The 20,707-nt window shown below is 41.6% G+C and overlaps 1 protein-coding gene across 4 annotated transcripts in view; it reads right to left on the bottom strand.

The window, feature by feature from the left end:
- The window catches only part of ARVCF (ARVCF delta catenin family member), a 1,066,482-nt gene that overhangs the window by 451,116 nt on the left and 594,659 nt on the right, over nt 1-20,707 (bottom strand). For 3 of the 4 annotated variants that reach the window (XM_073628741.1, XM_073628759.1, XM_073628766.1), the window contains exon 4: nt 131-199. The gene's annotated coding sequence lies outside the window, so the exon portion shown is untranslated. Of the gene's footprint in view, nt 1-130; nt 200-15,174; nt 15,494-20,707 lie in introns of those variants that run through there. The other variant, XM_073628751.1, reaches the window with a different exon arrangement.

Here is a 20,707-nt window from a genome sequence, read left to right as displayed (position 1 = left end):
TCATAGATACAGAAAGTAAAAATAAAAGCAATATAATAGATCAGAACGAAAGAACATGTGGAAAGAATACATTGTGATTGCACTAATCAGGAACATTGAAAAATCTATTATCTAGAATGAACCAACATACCTTTGTTCCTTTAGGTTGCTATTATTTAGTAATAATTTATTACACTCTTCATCTCAGTCACAGGGACATCTGAAAAACATACAAAGGAAAGTTACTCAGTACTATACAATCATTCCAGTTCACACTTCAGGACTCATTTAGATTTAAACTAACAGAATGTCAAATAATATCTGGAATAGAAGTGCCTTAAAGGATATTTCCATGTTTGCAGCCAATTTGGGATTACCTACTTTAAATTTGTTACTTTTCGTAGCATTACCCAAATATTTAAAAATCACAGCTTCCCATTTTAGATGTTTGTTTCTGGAACTCTCAGAAAGAAAAATTTCTACTTACCTCTCTTTCTCATGAATGGGGTTGGAAAGCTGTTCTTGCTATAATTAACCCTGTGGGTACTGTTTCATCAGTTGTAATAGATTTGAATGCTGCTGCGCCACTTTTCTGGTGTTAATCTCTCTTGTTAATGTATTGTACCAAATTCATGAGGCATTTCCGACACTTTGGGTTCTGACAGCGACTCATGCATCAAATTCAGGTAGTTCTAAAATGTGCCTCTTTTACATTGTTTTGCATTGAATCCACCAAATGTAAACGTGGACCTAAATAAGACCAACTCTCTTTTGGCTTAGAGAGAGAAAAACTGGCTCAGATTCAAGTACAAGTTCTAGACAGGTATATGGCGCATTCTGCACCAGTCTTTATGATTCCAGGGTATACACTGTGGGAGTTATTTACGAAAGGCAAATCCACTTTGCACTGCAAGTGCACTTGAAAGTGCACTGAAAGTGCACTTGGAAGTGCAGTCGCTCTAAATCTAAGGGGTAGATCTGAAATGAGGGGAAGCTCTGCTGATTTATTCATCCAATCATGTGCAAGCTAAAATGCTGTTTTTCATTTTCCTTGCATTTCCCCCTCGGATCTACAGCGACTTTACTTCCAAGTGCACTTTCAGTGTGTATCTATGTATCTTTTAAGTGCACTTGCAGTGTAAAGTGGATTTGCCTTTCGTAAATAACCCCCTGTATGTCTTAACAAAAAAGGTTCAAGGTTTAGGAGCTGGGCTTCTCTATTGTATGTTACTGAGAACTGGACTCTGCCAATCCCCAGACCGGCTATTGGGACAGATCACACTGAGCTAGCTGAGAAATGCCCGCAGCCAACCTCGAAAATATCAAAAAGTTAAGAAATATTTTTTTAAAAATCTTTTTAGGTAAGTTGTGTGAATGGGAACACATAACAAATATGCAGTGGAGGTTTCCCAAATTTGACCCCAAAAGTAGAAATACACTTTAAGTAATGACTGTACTTAACTGCAGGCACAATGCACCTGTGTCAGGCCTGGTACACACTATACGTTTTTTTTGGTCAACCCAGAGGGCTGAACAAAAAAAAAAAAACAGACAAATCGCTTTACTAACACAAGCGATGTTAGTACAGTGATCTCCCCCATTGTGCTATTGTGTTCTGACAGTGGTATTGCCCCCTGCCAGAACACAACGGGTAATGCTTGCATTCATTGGCTGCCACCGCTGATCTGATGCTGGTTTTCCAGCATGCCTGTTCGATAGAAGCCGGTTGCGGGACCAGCTTCTGTTGGAAGGGAGCTGTACGCATGGGCCGAAAACATTTTTGGCTGACTATCAGCCCGTGTGTACCCTCCATTACTCTTGGATCTTAAAACCAAGATTTACACAGACTTTTACTTTTCTCCAAGTGGAGATTATGCCCTACCCCTTCTAGCACAAAAGCTCGTGCTTCTATTGCCCAGGGTGATATTGATAACTGAATGACAATGGTTGGGCTTAGCACCAGGAAGGGGCAGTGCTTAACCTAGACTTAGAGAGAAGTGATGGTCCTATTCACACTTTAAGGTTCCCCCAGGGCATAGGGATCTATTTGAAGACCAAGACAGATAATCTAGGCCTGCATTTAAGTACTGCTGTAATTTAAGTCACTTTTTAGGAGAGGTCAACTTTTAAGTTACTTTCCAGCTTTTACTAAGTTGGCAGCTAGGTACTACTACATGGTAATACCCAAGACTTTGAGGAAGATGTGTTTAGGTGCTGGTATGGCACACTCAAAAAAGTTTTGTGGCCTCATGACCAGTGAGTTGGGAGACAACCAGGCCTGGACAGGGGTGAATAATTGAGGAAGGTTGATCTGTGCCCCCTGACTACCTATACCTCCCCCTCAGCCCTATTTCCCTTTTTTTTCTGTCCTTTTACTTTCCCATCATTTATTTCTACCCTTCCTTTCTCCCTTGGCTCACATCTTCTTGCAAGATAAGCAACACACACCTCTCCTCTTCCCCATAACATGTATTAGAAGAATTCAGACCTGGAGGAAATGTAGGGGGAGGACAGAAAGAGGAGATTGAAGAGTGAATATTCTATAGTTGGTATTTATACCACATCAATAATGATTCCAATTTATTTGTATATGACACAATGTAAACATTGTTGTATAATATTAATAATAAATAATTATAAATTAAAAAACAACATAACTGAATGTAGATGCACATCAGGAAAGATAGAAATTTTCAGGTAATACCTTCTGATATCTTGTCTAGCAACCTTAAATTGAGAAAAAATCCCTTTTCTGTTGCAGCTACAACATTCAACACAACATTCAATTGCAAGGAATTCTATCTGCCGCAGGGCAACTAAACTGAGTAGATCAGCAACCAGGGCTGATTGAAGACTACAGGGGAGCATACTACTATGTGTATAGTTTCTTGGAGTAACGTGCTGAAAGCAAAGCAGTAGGCGCTTGTCGTTATCTTTCATTAACAGTCCCAGTCAGGAGCTCTGTTCTGCTTGGTAACCAGAGGAATTAATGCCTGGACAGGGTAGGGAATGATTAGGAGGTTTCTAAAGAAGTACATTTTAGGAATGAGAATGCAAATAAAGTAAAACTGATTATGCAGAAATGTGACTGAAATTCCACATCCAGTGGGTTTATATAAAACTACCTAGAAAAAAAGCATTTTCTTGGAAACTATGTGCATATATTGAGGGGTATGGCCATACAGCATACAGACATAATGGGTCCTCTGGACAGGAACTGAAAGTGGCTAGCTGGGAGATATATTAGTAGCAACGACTAGCACCAATATAATAGTGTAGACATTCATTTACAAGCACTATACTAGCATGTGTAAACAAAACACAGCCTGCCTCATAAAAAGGCCATTCTTCCATGATTTGTTACTTTGGCAGGGAATGTGTTTCAGTTTGGCAAGAAGTACCTTTGTCTGTGCAAAGGCATCTCTCTTTGGCTGAATGCGCCTCTCGTTATTCACTTTGTGATTTAACTGTCTGTTGTTCTAAGAAGTCAACGTGAAACACTTTTTAAAAAGTCTGTGATATATTGTTACAGAGGGGTTAGTTTCAAACAATATACACAATCATATGACTTTATATTTTGCTCTCAAGCTGTTTCACAACCTCATTTAGAGACTGATATGAAATAGAATTTTTTGAAACTTGTAGGGATTTACAAAAAATTGTTCTATTGAGCCTCTATCCAGGCTTATTAACTCCCCTATTGGTGTGAGTGGTATTGCTGTTGGTGACCAAGTCTTTCAATCCGCACTTTTCGCAGACGACATCTTGCTATTTTCCACTAATCCTACATCAGATTTCAACAAGCTTTCGGGAGCTATTTGCAGCCTTTCGACTCAGCTCTGGTTTTAGAATAAATTTTGCCAAAAGTGAAGTCTTACCATTACATCCTCAACTCTCCACTAAATTACGATCATCTTCTCCATTTACTATTGCCACACAACACATTACTTACTTGGGCATACGCATAGGCTGGGAACCTTCTTCTATATATAGCTTTAATTACCCACCTCTGATATCTAAGATTGTTATGTAGTTGAAAGCTTTGGCGGCCCTGCCCCTCTCGCTCTTTGGGAGATGTCACCTTTTTAAAATGGTCTAATTCGCAAGAGTACTATACCCAATGCAAACCTTACCACTATTATTGAAACACTCTGATGTACAAAAAAATACATAGAGCACTAAATATGTTCCTGTGATCTGGCAAAAAAAACACGCGTAGCTCTCCAAAAACTTTGTCTCCCTAAGTCCGAGGATGGTGCAGGTCTGCCCAATATACAATTTTATAACCTTTCATGTTTACTTGGACAAGGCCTAGATTGGATATCTGAAAAGTCTCGTTATTCCAATCATATGCTTGAGGATGCCTGGGTCTCTCCGCTTACCCTTCCTGCTGTTTTACACTCCTCACTGAGAGCACTGCCACCTCACCTTAGAGATAATGCTATTATTCGACACACAGTCATTGCTTGGGGGGAAGTGCGGAAGCTGATGGGGCTACCTTCAACCATATCCTGTCACTTAGCTATCCAAAGCAACCCTATGTTTCTTCTGTTTACTATCTATAAAACTTTCAACTATTGGCGCACTCACACCTCATCAATATATCTTCTTTGTATCATGGCAGTCCTGCAGCGTTCAAAACTTTCCGGGCACAAGAATACTCTCTGCCACCATCGCACAACTTTCATCATCAGCAACTACTTAGCTACCTACGAACCTGCCACGGCTCTCAGGTTGATCCTCTACAAAAATCTTTTACTGATGTGGTATTCCAACGTGATGATTACTCCAGCCTCTACTCCCAACTCATTTTACATCAAGCAGACAAATACCATCTTGCCCTGTTCAGAAAATGGGCTTTCATCTTCAATGACGCAGACCTCCCAGAAAAACATCTTAAAAGCTACCACTTTACCTACACTTGTCATTTCAGAGACTTGGCGGGAAACCTAGTTTAAAATCATTCACAGGGTATATATCCCCTTCCGTTTCAATATGGAAGATCCCTCGCAAACATAGTGCCCCTGGTGCACAATACCACGCCCTTCACTACTACACCGCCTATGGGACTGCTCGGCTATCTCTATATACTGAGACTCTGTTATTGCCTACATCTCCAAAATCACTAATGCCGCGTACACGCGGTCGGACTTTTCGACCGGACTGGTCCGACGGACGCCGACGGACCAAATCCGGCAGACAATCCGATCGTGTGTGGGCTTCACCGGACCTTCAGCGGACTTTTCCAGTTGCAAATCTGACGGAGTTTAGATTTGGAAAATGCTGGACCCAGAAATCCGCTCATCTGTATGCTAGCCCGACGGACAAAAACCCACGCTAGGGCAGCTATTGGCTACTGGCTATCAATTTCCTAATTTTAGTCTGGTCGTACGTCATCACGTACGAATCCGTCTGACTTTTGTGTGATCGTATGTAGTTAAGTCCGTTCGTTATAAAGTCCGCCGCAAGTCTGCCAAAAGTCTGTTGAAAGTCTGTCGGACGGGCTGTCGGACTTTAGTAGCCGAAAAGTCCGACCGTGTGTACGCGGCATAAGACTCAGATTCCCAAAGACCCCCTGTTATGCCTGTTTGGATGCGAAGTCCCAACTTCCCCATTCATCTCGAAGGCAACGCCGAACCTCTCTGAATGGAGCCAGATATGCTTATTTGTAGCTCATAGGATGATCCTGATTAACTGGATAAATCCCTCACCAGCTTGACTTACAGCTGTAAAACAGGCGCTGCTCTCACTCTTCAACATCGAAAGACTGGACACTATTGTCTTGAATTACCAGTCTACTCAGCACTTCTTCACCAAATGGTGCAAGTTTATGGAGTTCACGTTTATTCAGGAAGAGCTGTCGGCTGCAATGCGCCCTTTCCGCTACACAGAGTGGTATCTCATGCGGGACCTCACCAACTCTCTAGGCAGGCTGAAAATACAAGATCTCAACGAGCCCTTTGAATTCTCCCTCCCCTAAGTTCTTGTGAGGCTGGGAGTGTCCAGGCCCTCCAAAAACAATATGTTCACGTTAGGTAGCCTTGATCTTCTACTCCTGCCACCACCCATTCCTTCTATGGTCACCGCCATAATACATGCTGTTCTGCTTTTAATCCTGAGGGTTGTATTGTATTGTTGTCAGAAACCATGAATCAGACCAAGACAGAAGTACAGTTAAATCACATTTGTTTAATATTAAAAGTAAATAGAACAAACGTAGTCAAAACATAGCCAAAGTTTTGTAACCGTAATGGATAGTCAGACAAGCCAGAAAGTCAGGAAGCCAGAGATCAACGTAATAGAACAGCAAGCAGGATCTGGAGCCGGAAGGAATGTCAGCCAAGCAAGTCTTTAACAGGAATGCAGGAGATAGTCTCTATGATGTTGACCAAGGCGAAGGCAGAGATCATCTGGGCTGTATGGCTTAAGCAGGCAGGACTGATGAGCAGGATATCATCAACAGGTGAGTCACTGTGGAGAGATAGGAGCTGGCAATTAGCCGACAGCTGAGTGGCCAGCTCAGAGAAGGAAGGGCAGAGCCCAGCCCTGACAGTACCCCCTCCTCAATGACCCCTCCCCCTCGGAGGACCACCAGGCTTAAGGGGAAAAACGTCTATGGAAATCACGGAGGAGGACAGGGTTATGTACATCCGAGGATGAGACCCAAGAGTGTTCCTCCGGACTGTACCTTTTCCAATGCACCAGGTACTGTATGCGCCCACAGAACCTATGGGAGTAAACAATGGACTGTACTTCATACTTCTCATGGTTCTCAACCTGTACAGGGTGAGGACGTCACACAGAGGTGGTAAAGCGGTTGCAGACCAAAGGTTTTAATAAGGAGACACAAAATACATTTGAGATACGCATATTAGACAGAAGGTCTAATGCATAAGCCACTGGGTTAATCCTGCAAAGAATACGGAAAGGCCCAATAAACCGAGGTGCGAATTTCAGAGAGGGAACATGAAGTCGGAGGTTGCAAGATGACAGCCAGACCCTGTCCCCAACCTGGTAGGAAGGCGCAGGCAGGCGTCTGTGGTCAGCATGGAGTCTGTACCTATCATTAGCACGTTGCAAAGCCTCCTGGACTTGTGCCCAAGTGGAATGAAGACCACGGAGATGCTCCTCTAAAGCAGGAATACTCTGCGGAACAAATGAGTCAGGCAACATGGAGGTTTGGAAACCATAGTTCGCCATAAACAGGGACAATCAGGAAGCAGGATTCAAGGCACTATTATGAGCAAACTTTGCCCACGGTAAGAGGTCTGACCAGTTGTTATGATGGTCAGAAATATAGTGAAAAGGTGGAAGGGAAACACTGCACTAACTAGTGGAGACAAGGGAAGCAGCTACATACAGTCTGACAAAAACAATGAATAGCTGAATAAATTAAAAATGTAGCGCATGGTGAATAAGTGTATAATCAAAGACAAAGAAATTCCTTGCTTGTACTTCAATCAGAAAAAGTAATCGTGAAACATCAGCCAAATGGCATGTGATAAACATAAAGTCAATATAAATTATATATGTGAAGGATGTAGTGTCCCACTGTACAAAAATGTGGATGTGCTCCAGAGGGTGATGGCATTCAGGTAGTTGGCAGAAGTTTGACTTCACAAAGAGGAGACACATCTACCGGATGAGGCGATCATGGAAAGAATGGTGTGTAAAAAACTCTTACCAGATCCCGTGGATTCCCGTGTCAGCGACAGGGAATCGCATGAGCAGTTAGCCACCAAGGGCGTGGAAAGGGACGTGCTGTCGCTCGAATCCTCCAAGCTGGACTCTGCATGGATCTCCGGAGGCCACCGGGTAGGTCCTCACAGCAGGCAACCGAGATGCGGATTAGATCGGCAAAGACATCACTTGTGGAGCTGAAGCTAACACTTGACCTCATTCGGAAAGTATGTGGAAAGAAAAAATATGCCTCCATATAGTGCAGATAAAAAAGGGGGGTTTTTTATTTCTAAAAAAACTTTTAACAATAAAAACGTGATCACAGTAAAATAAAAGAAGTGGGCAACATGGAGAATGGTAAATGAGCCCGATGAATTTCGACCTAGGGGTCTTCAACAGGGGCATAAAACTGTTAAAAGTTTTTTAGAAATAAAAAAAAACCCTTTTTTTATCTGCACTATGTGGAGGCATATTTTTTCTTTCCACATACTTTCCGAATGAGGTCAAGTGTTAGCTTCAGCTCCACAAGTGATGTCTTTGCCGATCTAATCCACATCTCGGTTGCCTGCTGTGAGGACCTACCCAGTGGCCTCCGGATATCCATGCAGAGTCCAGCTTGGAGGATTCAAGCAACAGGACGTCCCTTTCCACGCCCTTGGTGGCTGACTGCTCATGCGATTCCCTGTCGCTGACACAGGAATCCACGGGATCTGGTAAGAGTTTTTTACACACCATTCTTTCCATGATCGCCTCATCCAGTTGATGTGTCCCCTCTTTGTGAAGTCAAACTTCTGCCAACTACCTGAATGCCATCGCCCTCTGGAGCACATCCACATTTTTGTACAGTGGGATACTACATCCTTCACATATATAATTTATATTGACTTTATGTTTATCACATGCCATTTGGCTGATGTTTCACGATTACTTTTTCTGATTGAAGTACAAGCAAGGAATTTCTTTGTCTTATTATACACTTATTCACCATGCGCTACATTTTTAATTTATTCAGCTGGTCAGAAATATAGCAACGTAGGAATTGCTCCAAGGACTGATTGGCTCATTCTGCAGCCCTATTAGACTGTGGGTCTCTAAGATGTTAACCAAGGCGAAGGTAGAGATCATCTGGGCTGAACGGCTTAAGCAGGCAGGATTGACGAGCAGGATATCATCAACAGGTGAGTCACTGTGGAGAGATAGGAGCTGGCAATTAGCCGAGAGCTGAGCAGCCAACTCAGAGAAGGAAGGGCTGGGCCCAGCCCTGACAATGGTATTGTATTACAAACTATTATATCACTTTGCAATTTTGTCATACTACTACTACTTGTGCTCTAACAAAATAAGCAAATAAAAAAGACATCCATGTGATATTTTGTAACATTAAGGTATATGTACAGCATCAGAATGGTACATAAATAAAGAAGATAAGAGCCGATAATGCTCCTGATATCCAGAACTGCTTCCAGCAATTAAACAATTTCTCCCCATATTAGATGCCAATGACAAGCACACTTTTTATTGCAGAGAGATTTTACAACTTGTGGGACTGTGAACAGGCCTATGAAGAATAGAAGAGGTGCAAAATACAGTGGATGTGCTGCTATCATTGTCATGCATGTTTTGTGATACAGTGCCTTGAAAAAGTATTCATACCCCTTTAAACTTTCCACATTTTGTCATGTCACAACCAAAAACGTAAATGTATTTTATTGGGATTTTATGTGATAGGCCAACACAAAATGGCACATAACTGTGAAGTGGAAGGAAAACGATAAATGGTTTTCACATTTTTTTACAAATAAATATGTGAAAAGTGTGCCGTGCATTTGTCAATACTTTGTAGAACCACCTTTCACTGCAATTACAGCTGCAAGTCTTTTTGGGTATGTCTCTACCAGCTTTGCACATCTAGAGAATTACATTTTTGCCCATTCTTCTTTGCAAAATAGCTCAAGCTTTGTCAGATTGGATGGGGAGCATCTGTGAAAAGCAATTTAAAGTCTTGCCACAGATTCTCAATTGGATTTAGGCCTGAACTTTGACTGGGCCATTCTAACACATGAATATGCTTTGATCTAAACCATTCCATTGTAGCTCTGGCTGTATGTTTAAGGTTGTTGTCCTGCTGGAAGGTGAAACTCAGCCCCAGTCTCAAGTCTTTTGCAGACTCTACCGGGTTTTCTCATAAGATTGCCCTGTATTTGGCTCCATGCATCTTCAAATCAACTCTGTTCCTGCTGATGAAAAGCATATCCACAACATGATACTGCCACCACCATGTTTCACGGTGGGGACACTGGCCACCTAAGGGTGATTTATGATGTGATGTGCAGTGTTGCAGTGTTAGTTTTCCACCATATATAGCACTTTTCTTTTAAGCCAAAAAGTTCAATTTTGGTCTCATCTGACAAGGGCACCTTCTTCCACATGTTTGCTGTGTCCCCCACATGGCTTCTCACAAACTGTAAATATGACTTATGGATTTTTGGCTTTCTTCTTGCCACTCTTCCATAAAGACCAGATTTGTGGAGTGCACGGCTAATAGTTGTCCTGTGGACAGATTCTCCCACCTGAGCTGTGGATCTCTGCAGCTCCTCCACAGTTACCATGGACCTCTTGGCTGCTTCTCTGGTTAATGCTCTCCTTGCCTGGCCTGTCAGTTTAGGTGGACGGCCATGTCTTGGTAGGTTTGCAGTTTTGCCATACTCTTTCAATTTTCAAATGATGGATTGAAAAGTGCTCTGTGAGATGTTCAAAGCTTGTGATTATTTTTTTATATGCTAACTCTGCTTTACACTTCTCCACAACTTTATCCCTGACATGTCTGGTGTATTTTTTGGCCTTCATGATGCTGTTTGTTCACTAAGGTTCTCTAACAAACCTCTAAAGGGCTTCACAGAACAGCTGTATTTATACTGAAATTAAATTACACACAGGTGGACTCTTATTTAATAATTAGGTGACTTCTGAAGGCAATTGGTTCCACTAGATTTTAGTTAGGGGTATCAGAGTAAACGGGGGGTGAATACAAATGAATGCCACACTTTTCAGATATTTATTTGTAAAAAAAAAATTGAAAACCATTATTCATTTTCCTTCCACTTTACAATTATTTGCCACTTTGTGTTGGTCTATCACATAAAATCCCAATAAAATACATTTACTTTTTGGTTGTAACATGACAAAATTTGAAAAATTTCAAGGGGTACGAATACTTTTTCAAGGCACTGTAAGTTCAGCACAGATATCTCTGTGTCTGTCACACTTAGCAAGATTTCTGCCCATCTTTCCTCAATCCTAATAATCAAAGAGCAAATGTGAAAATTGTAGTAATTCTTCTTTAACCACTTTAGTACCAGCCTTTAAAACCCTTTCATTAACAGACCATTTTTCAGTGCTGTGATAGATTGACTGACAATTACTCAGTCCTGCAATAGTGTACCCAAATTCCTTTTATATATTTTTTGGAAACAGATTTTTTTGTGGTAGTTAACAATAACTATTGTTTTTTAAAATTATTTTTTACTATAGAAAGAAAAAAAGACCAAAGCATTTGAAAAACAATCAGTTTCCCTTATTTTAATTTATTAGTTCCTACCAACTAATGTTATACGAGGAAGGGGTGGGCTCACAAATGTAAACACTACACTGTTTACATTTGTGATCTTTGTGATTTGTCAACACAGCTATCACATGGTAAAGAGCTGCTCAGATCAGCTCTGTACAGTGTGTTTTCACAGAAATTACCGGGCACACTGGCCACCCAAGGGTGATTTATGCAGTGCTGTTTATAAATGGCAATGCAGAAATAAGTGTCAACCACTGTGGTTAAAGTATATGTGACACCAGACTTTGACTTCTGTCTGACCCCTCCATAAGAGAAATTTACCTTCACTTTCTGTCTCAATGATATTGGTTTCGCCAGACACGAAGGACACAGACAGATATAAAAATCTGACAGGGGTTCTATCCTTCCCTACTCTCCCAAATTTTTTTTATTTCTGTCTGTGTCTCTGTTGTATAGTTACCTTCACTTACTGTCTGTTAAAACCTTCTCAGCAGCACAGGAATAGAGGTGAAATCAGTGTTACATATAGCATTAAAAACAAGACAAAGATTCTAACCCTTCCCCACGCCATATAAAAAATGCTTGACATACACGTTAATTTGAGCTTTAATTAAATTAGCGTTTTTAAATTAAACTACTCACCTGAATATGTCTGTATTAACACAGTTCACTAAATACACATAATGTTATATAAAAACGTAATAGTAACTATATCGTGTATATGTCTAGATTTCTGATATTCTAGTACGAGTAACGTTTTACTTCTGTCATATTTATGTCAACCTTAGAGGATCTTCAGAATCACTTAAAGTGGTTCTAAAGGCTCAAGGTTTTTTTTACCTTCATGCTTTCTTTGCATGAAGGTAAAAAACCTTCTCTGTGCAGCAGACCCTAGTCCCCTTAATACTTACCTGAGCCTGATCTTTTTCCAGTGCTGTGCATGGGGGCCTCGGCTCTGCTGGGTCTCTCCCTCCTCATTGACTGAGACAGCAGCGGGAGGCATTGCCTCATGCTGTCAATCACAGTCAGTGAGCCAATGAGGAGAGAGAGGGGGTGGGGCTGAACCACAGCTTTGTGTGTGAATGAACACGCAGAGCAGGAGCTCGGGGGTGTGCCTGCTAGGGTGCCCCATTGCAAGCTGCTTGCTCTGGAAGCACTCAGCAGGAGGGAGAAGCCAGGAGCTCTAGTGGGGGACCCAAAAAGAGGAGGATCGGGGCTGCTCTGTACAAAACCGCTGAACAGAGCAGGTAAGTATGACCTGTTTGTTATTAAAAAAAAATGTCTATATAACTTTAAAGTAAATCAAAACCCAACCAATAATATCTAAATTAGGACTTAGCCTGTTAACCACTTAAGCCCCGGACCATTTGGCTGCCCAAAGACCAGAGCACTTTTTGCGATTTGGCACTGCGTTGCTTTAACTGACAATTGCGCGGTTGTGCGACGTGGCTCCCAAACAAAATTTTTTCCCCACAAATAGAGCTTTCTTTTGGTGGTATTTGATCACCTCTGCAGTTTTTATTTTTTGCGCTATAAACAAAAAAATAGAGACAAGTTTGAAAAAAATGCATTATTTTTTACTTTTTGCTATCATAAATATCCCCAAAAAATATATAAAATACATTTTTTTCCTCAGTTTAGGCCGATACCTATTCTTCTACATATTTTTGGTAAGAAAAATCGCATAAGCGTTTACTGATTGGTTTGCGCAAAAGTTATAGCGTCTACAAAATAGGGGATAGTTTTATGGCATTTTTAGTAATAATTTTTTTTTACTAGTAATGGCGGCGAGCAGCGATATTTATCATGACTGCGACATTATGGTGGACACATCTGACACTTTTTGCGCAATTTTGGGACCATTCACATTTATACAGCGATCAGTGCAATTAAAAATGCATTGATTACTGTGTAAATGTGACTGGCAGTGAAGGGGTTAACCACTAGGGGGCAGTGAGGGGGTTAAGTGTGTCCTAGGGAGTGATTCTAACTGTGGGGGGGAGTGGTTATGTGTGACATGACACTGATCACCGCTCCCGATTACAGGGAGCTGTGATCAGTGTCCTGTCACTAGGCAGACATCAGGTCCGCGGGACCCGCGATCATGCTCACGGAGGTCGTGGCGGGCGCTTCTTAAAGGGTGACGTACAGGTACGTTAATCTGCCTGTATGTGCCCTTCTGCCGACGTATATCGGCATGAGCCGGTTGGCAAGCGGTTAAAGATGTTCTTCAGTTTGACAAAAAACAAAACAAAATACTATACAAATACTGTAGCTGCTGACTTTTAATAAAAGGACACTTACCTGTCCAGGGATCTAGTCCTATCCTCATTAATTGCTTATGATGTACATTGCTTTACTAAACTAGATGTAATCAAAGTAGGGTTTAGATCTACTTAACATTCAGTTCCAGAGCATTTCTTTTATTGTACTGTCTGGGCATACTTTGTTCATTACTTTAAACCCTTAGCACTTTTTTAGGTGGGCTTTATTGCATGGGAGGTGGTGCGGGTTCTGTACCATTAGAATATTATAATTGGCTCTCACAGCAGTCACTTTATCATGAGCCCACCCGCCCTGGCACCCAAACAGAAGCCTTGACTGAGAGGTGTTGGGTACAGCTAGGACAATGTTCTGGGAGTGCACAGTGAATGCACTTGCAAGGCACAAACCTCATGCTTCCATGGATTCATAAGTGCAGCAGCGGGTTCTGTGACCAAGCCCGGTGGGCAGGGCGAAACACGTCAGGAGGTGGCTGGACAGGTGCTGGCTGAGGCCACACATCTTGTTAGCATTACACAGTTGGGAAGAGGTTAAATTGTACATTTGTGTTGGCAGGGCTACCAACCATTTGTTTATCTGTCTATTTTGTGATTTTGCAAAGTACTACAAAACATATTTTTTCTGTAAATTATAATAATATACAGAGCAGACTATATAGCTTGGATATCTTGTAATAATGCTACTTAAGCTGGCTAAACTGGCTGAGATTTGAACCATGACTGGGCAGGCTGAATGTACCCAAGTTGATAAATTGATCAACTAGGGTACAACCAGCCTGTCAGATTTTACATGCGATCATTGCTAGCGGCTGTGATAGCCGCTAGCAAATGATCACTATGTCCGCCGAATGGGGATGGCTTCCCCCCCACCCACACCCCCACCCCCCCCCCCCACCCCCCCGCTGGGAGAACACCATGACTCTGCGGGAGGGATTCCCCCATCAACAATGATTGTGTTGATGGAGGAATTGAGTCTATGGCTGGCCTTACCTGGCTATCTCCAATGTCAATACTCAATGAACCTTTGACCAGGAATACACATACAGCTAGCAAAGTCAAGTCAGAAATTCTCATCTGAATACTTGTTCTTGGGCTTTAATCAAAAGCACTGGATCAGCATGACAGCCAGGAAACTAGCATTTTAAGAGGTCAGCAATGGAAGACTGCATACTGTCAGTGCAGGCTTCCTTGAAGCAGCTACATTCCATCCACAGAGAATTATAAGAGACTAGAATACATTTTACCATTATTGCTTGGACTTACTGAAATTTTGATCTACATTATAAAGTCTTTAATGTGCACCTTTAAGGCAGAAATACATAGCGTGACTCTAGGTTTGTATTCAGAATACGTCTCCACATTGCTTTTTCAATGCAGACATTATTTTTGTAACTACAGCCAAAATAAGATAATCATAACATTCATCGAATGTGTCTATAATTATCAGGCATAATACATTAAATATGCTATTAGAGATCTCAGAAAAATCTATGGCCGCAAGCGGTGTGTTTTGGCTGTTTTTAGTAGTACGCAGACAATAAGGGTGAACACAGCTCAGTAAGTTAAGTGTGCAAGATAGATTGGCCTGATACAGTGCAGAAAGATAAAAATGCCGGCTGCATACCTTGGTGTATAATACAATGAAAAAATAAATGATTTCCTTACCTGAGGCTTGTTAACACCATGTGCGTTGTGGAAAGCAATTGTTCTCTATGGGCCCTGTTCACAGCATACACATGCGAGTGGTGCGCGTTGTGTAAAAATGTAGCATATGTGCATCATGTGTGCTGTAGTTCATAGCGTTAAATCAATTGTCACTTTGTAACACTTAAAAAAGAAAAAAAAGAAAAACGTAAACAGCGCCTTGAGTTGTAACAACTCATTGCACCACTTGTACACAACGAACACCAACTAAAACACGTGGGGGCTCATATGAACGAGTTGCACAGTGTAAACATTGCTGAGGCACAGCGTAAATAAAAGGGAAGAGTTCATTTTAAACATCCAGTTTATATGCAGAAGTACTAAAACAATAAATGTACAATTTCCGTCACATGATTGGATGTTAGAAAAAAGAGTTTGTTTCACAGATCACTTCCCCAACTGAAATTTACTAAAAGTGGGTGCTATGGAACTCTTCCTCCCCCTGCTGTATGTCTCTGAGCTGAGACGTTTAGTAACACTACCGTCATATCTACACAATAGGATAATCAGAATAGGCATTAACACTTGAGTATCTTTGGTCCTTTTTCAGGCTTTTTTTTTTTTTTGGCGTTTGTACAGATGTTTTTTGCAGTCGTCTGTGGCTTAATTGTTTTTTTTTATTATTTGTAGTCAATGTAAAGCTACAGTAGGTACCAGGAATAAAGCACAATATTTGTGCTTCTGTGCGTTTTTCTTTTTTTTTGCATAACCACTTGCCTACCTGGCACTTATATCCCCTTCCTGCCCAAGCCATTTTTCAGCTTTCAGTGCTGTCACACTTTGAATGACAATTGCGCGATTGTGCTACACTGTACCCAAACAAATTTTTTTATCATTTTCTTCACACAAATAGAGCTTTCTTTTGGTGCTATTTAATCACTGCTGGGTTTTTTATTTTTTACAAAAAAATGACCAAACATTTTGAAAAAAAAATTTTTTCACATTTTTTTCTGCCAGTAAATTTTGTAACTAAGTAATTTTTCGCCTTCACTGATGTGCACTGATGAGGCAGCACTGATGGGCACTGATAGGCTAAACTGGTGGGCATTGATGAGGCGGCACTTATGGGCACTGATGAGGTGGCACTTATGGGCACTGATTAGCTGGCATTGATGAGGAGGCACTAATATGCCGCACTTATGGGCACTGATAGGTGGCACTGATGAGCACTGTTAGGTGGCACTGATGGCCACTGTTAGGTGGCACTGGTGGGCACTGATAGGCGGCACTGGTGGGCACTAATAGGTGGCACTAGTGGGCACTGATAGGCGGCACTGGTGAGCACTGATAGGCAGCACGGATAGGCGGCACTGATGGGTGGCACTGATAGGTGACACTGATGAGCATTGATTGACAGCAGTGATGGGCAGCACTGATAGGCAGCACTGATTGCCAGCACTGACTGGCATCGCTAATGAGCACTGATTGGTGGCACTTGTGAGCAGTGGTGGTCACTGATTGCTGCCACTGCTGGGCACTGATCGCTGGCATTGGTGGGCACTGATTTATGACACTGTTTTTCACTATTGTAATCAGGGCACTGATGATCAGTGCCCTGATTACATTCCTAAATGTCCCCCTGCATGGAGATGCCGCTGATCGATTACCGGCACTTCCTTGTTTACATGTGACCGGCTGTGATTGGACACAGCCGATCACATGTTTCAATTCTTTCCACAGATCGGGGTTGTGCCATGTCCTAGCAACATGGTATGGCCGCGATCGCTGTGCGCCCACAGCGGGCGTGTGAGAGCGGCCGTTTTGTAACGCCATCATATGACGTCGTTCCAGAACAAGAGCTGCACCGCCCCGCCGTCATTTGACGTTGGGCAGGCGGCAACCAGTTAAGGTGCTCCAACTGAACGTTATTGGAGGCCAAATAGTTTGAAGCTTGTAGCTTAAAAGATCTACGGGCTTTAAGCGATGCTACACTCAGGTATCCAAAAGCACATGTGAAAACCAAAGGGTTTTGGATGTTGAGAGTATTGAAGCTTCAAGCTACAAAACGGTCAGCTGTGCCCGGGGCTTAAAGCTGGGTACACACAGATTGAAATTCAGCTGGTTCTGTCATATAGAAGTCCATAGGTTGATCAATAGTTGTCGAATGGGACTGCTGGAAAACCTTCATTTGATCAGCTGCTACAGCCATTGCTGCAGCACTGATCAGTGTATTGTGAGGAGTCTCCGTTGTCGGAATACAATAGCACAGCGGAAAGTAATCCTTCATCCACCTCGCATGTGTGGATAGGGGAATCTGGGGGAATCTTTCCACCTGAACAAAAAAAAAACTATGCATGTATACCCAGCCTAAACGCAGGCCATATGTGGTTTATTTTTTAAATATTAAAAGGTTACAAATTAACCGATTTCCCCATCCACACATTTGATATGAATGGGAGAATTACTCTAGTTGAGCTATTTTATTCTATTTTCCCTGTCGGCAGAATACAACAATCAGTATTGCTGGCTATAGCCAGTGGTACTGGTTGTTCAGAAAAACCCAACAGGCTGGTTGTACACAAGTTGATCGAAATTCAGCTAGCCTGTACATGGTTTGAAATGTATCCGGTTCCTGACAAACTGGCTGAATTTCAATCAATGTATGGACCGCTTAAAAGCACATATGCAGGGAACAGGGGAGTGAGGAGTCACTGAAAGCAAATAGTATAGTTCAAGTGTCCAGTGGCAATTTTACCTCTGCCAGGGTTTAGCCGTGTTATGTGCTTGTAAATGCATTTAGCCATGTTTAGATTTTGTAATCAGATCCTGGATGCGCAGAGTTCTATTTTCTATAAACGCATCTAAGCTGAAGGCACCTAAACGCTAGTAAACACTGAGTGGGGGATTCAAAAAAGCTGTTGCACCACATTTCTGGAGTTTATCCCTCTTGTTAATGTATTGCTCCAAATTCATGAAGCATATGCAACAGTTTTGGTTCTGACAGCGACTCATGCACTAAATTCAGGTAGTTCTAAATTGTGCCACTTTTACATTGTGGTTCATTGAAAGTGCCAAATTCAAAATAAAATACCAACAGTTTGTATCTTAGGAAAGTGGAGCAAATGAAGACCAACTTTCTTTTGGCATACAGACAGAAACTGGTTCAGACAGATTTTGCAAAAGCGTCTCACGTGCATTCTAAAAGTGGCGCAACATGTGCGAAATTCAAGTACAAAAAATCTACACAGGTACATGAATCCCCAGGAGAAGTAGGGCAAAAAAGAGCTTTGGCTCTACTTTTCCTTTAAACACTTTGAGAGGCCCACACCACTTCCCACTACTGATTATGCAAGTGGCCTTTACTTAAGTCACAAGGTTCCAACTATTTTATGTACAAAACGGCATGCTTCAAAGCAATGCATAACATGAATGGGCCATAAATGTTTCTGAAAACATTACATTTTATATCTCAGTTTCTACAAGATTCTGGTAATGCTGGATCTTGCAATATGTGTCAGATCAAACCATGTAAATTAGACAACCCCTATCATAATCTAACAAACAATACAAGTATATTAAAATATGTAATCCTTTTAGGTTATTTATTAATGCAGTATTAGCGTAGGGTAGATCCAAAAGAAACAGAGAAGTGGAAATCTCTACTGCTGAGCTACTTGAAAGAAGCTCTACCCTTAAAATAGAAAGACATTGCTTGCAAAATCATCAAAATTCTGCTTACTCTATCTGTCCACTTGCTGTAAATTAAAGGAAGGTTCCCTGTGTTGCAGTAAATTCTCTATCACACTGTCCACTGAAATGAAGGCTATATATATTCTCTAAAATATAGTCTTGACAGACAAAAAAGAAACAAAGAAGGATATGTGTATGAATGTTTCCGCATATTTCTTCGTGACAGCCGAATGTCATTCTCCAGAGATACCACACCAGGTACACAACCTTTTCTTTATTGTTCTCTATCTTTATGTTCTTCTTCAGGAATCGGGAAGTATTAAGGATTCCAGAGGCATACTATTAACATTAGTGGAACTGTTTCTTTTCTTTTGTGTCTGCACAAGGGACTTACTCTTAGCATTTCAAGGCTTCTTGCCATGGCATAGATTGACTTTGACTTGGTTTCAGCTTAGCTAAAACTTACTTATTGTCCTTCTCGTGTTTAATTAACTAGAAAAAAAAATAATAAATCTAGTTTTCTGTAAGCAGTCTAATTTCAGCACTGATGATACCTTTGAGGGGAAGAAGGGAACATTCCAAGAGCATCTGGGTGAATCACAAATGAGGAGGCTCAAATCTCATTGGGTTTTTATAGGAAGAACAGCTTATCCTCTTGATCCCTCTAGAATGAGAACGGAGAATCAAAAAAAAAAAAAAAAAGATGAACTTGCCACAAATAAACAGAGCAGTAATCAGGTTAAGACACTGGCAGCAATCAGTGAAGGCTCCATGAGCCAGGTGCTAATGTATGACTTTACGCTTGCTATTCACCTCCCAGCTAGAATCACGCTGGCATTGATAAAAAGGGCCCTGACATGTTAATTTTTGATCTATCATAAGTTCTTTCATCCCTGAGAGCCTCTTATATCTCTAAATACAAACATGAACTGTGATGACAGCATCATAGAAAAAGCAGATAATACTATGAAATTCTTAACAGAGAACAGAAAAGCAACCAGAAACACACTAGAGCAGGGCTGGGGACATATAGCATGTATGTATTTTTCCTAAAAAGTAATAAACAATTTTTAATTCGGCTGGAGTAATTTGTTGAAACCTGCCATTATACATTTCAGCCAAACGCAGAAGTCAGGCTTGCACCGCGTGGGTGGGAAAGGATAGACTCTTTGTTTACCACTGTAAGGAGACAACTGTGCACATCTTGACTGTGGAGATGTTCACTGGTATCCCAAAGAGCAAACAGGAGGTGGCCTGTGGCACAGAATCTGGGTAGTATATAAACCCTTAGGTTTAAAGGAGTTGTAAGGGCAGAAAGTTTTTTTTTATCTTAATGCATTCTAAGATAAAAAACCTTATGTGTGTAGCAGCCCCCCCCCAGCACCTCCTAATTACTTACCTAAGCCCCATCTCTCTCCAGCAATGTCCACGAGTGTCTAAAGCTGCTTGGGGCATTCCTCCTGATTGGCTGAGACACAGCAGCGGCGCCACTGGATCCTAGGGTTGTCAATCAAAGTCAGTAAGCCAATCAGGGGGGAGAGGGGGCGGGACCAGGTCAGGGCTCCATGTCTGAATGGATACACGAAGTTCTGACTCGGCTCGGGTGCCCCCATAGAGAGCTGCTGGCTGAGGGGGCACTCGATAGGAGAGAGGGGCCAGGAGCAGCAAAGAGGGACCCCAGAAGAGGATGATCCGGGCTGCTCTGTGCAAAACAAATGGCACAGAGGAGGTAAGTATAACATGTTTGTTATTTATATTACTTTTTTTAAACAAGACTTTACAATCACTTTAACGTTGGAATATTAAAGGAGTACTGAAGTCACATACATTACATTAACTATTAAAAAGAACATTATTCGCAAAC

Source organism: Aquarana catesbeiana, linkage group LG01 (assembly GCF_042186555.1).
Source record: "Aquarana catesbeiana isolate 2022-GZ linkage group LG01, ASM4218655v1, whole genome shotgun sequence".
NCBI classification, from domain to species: Eukaryota; Metazoa; Chordata; class Amphibia; order Anura; family Ranidae; genus Aquarana; species Aquarana catesbeiana.
Note: the sequence above shows the minus strand (reverse complement) of the source record. Positions and strands in the feature narration are given on the sequence as shown.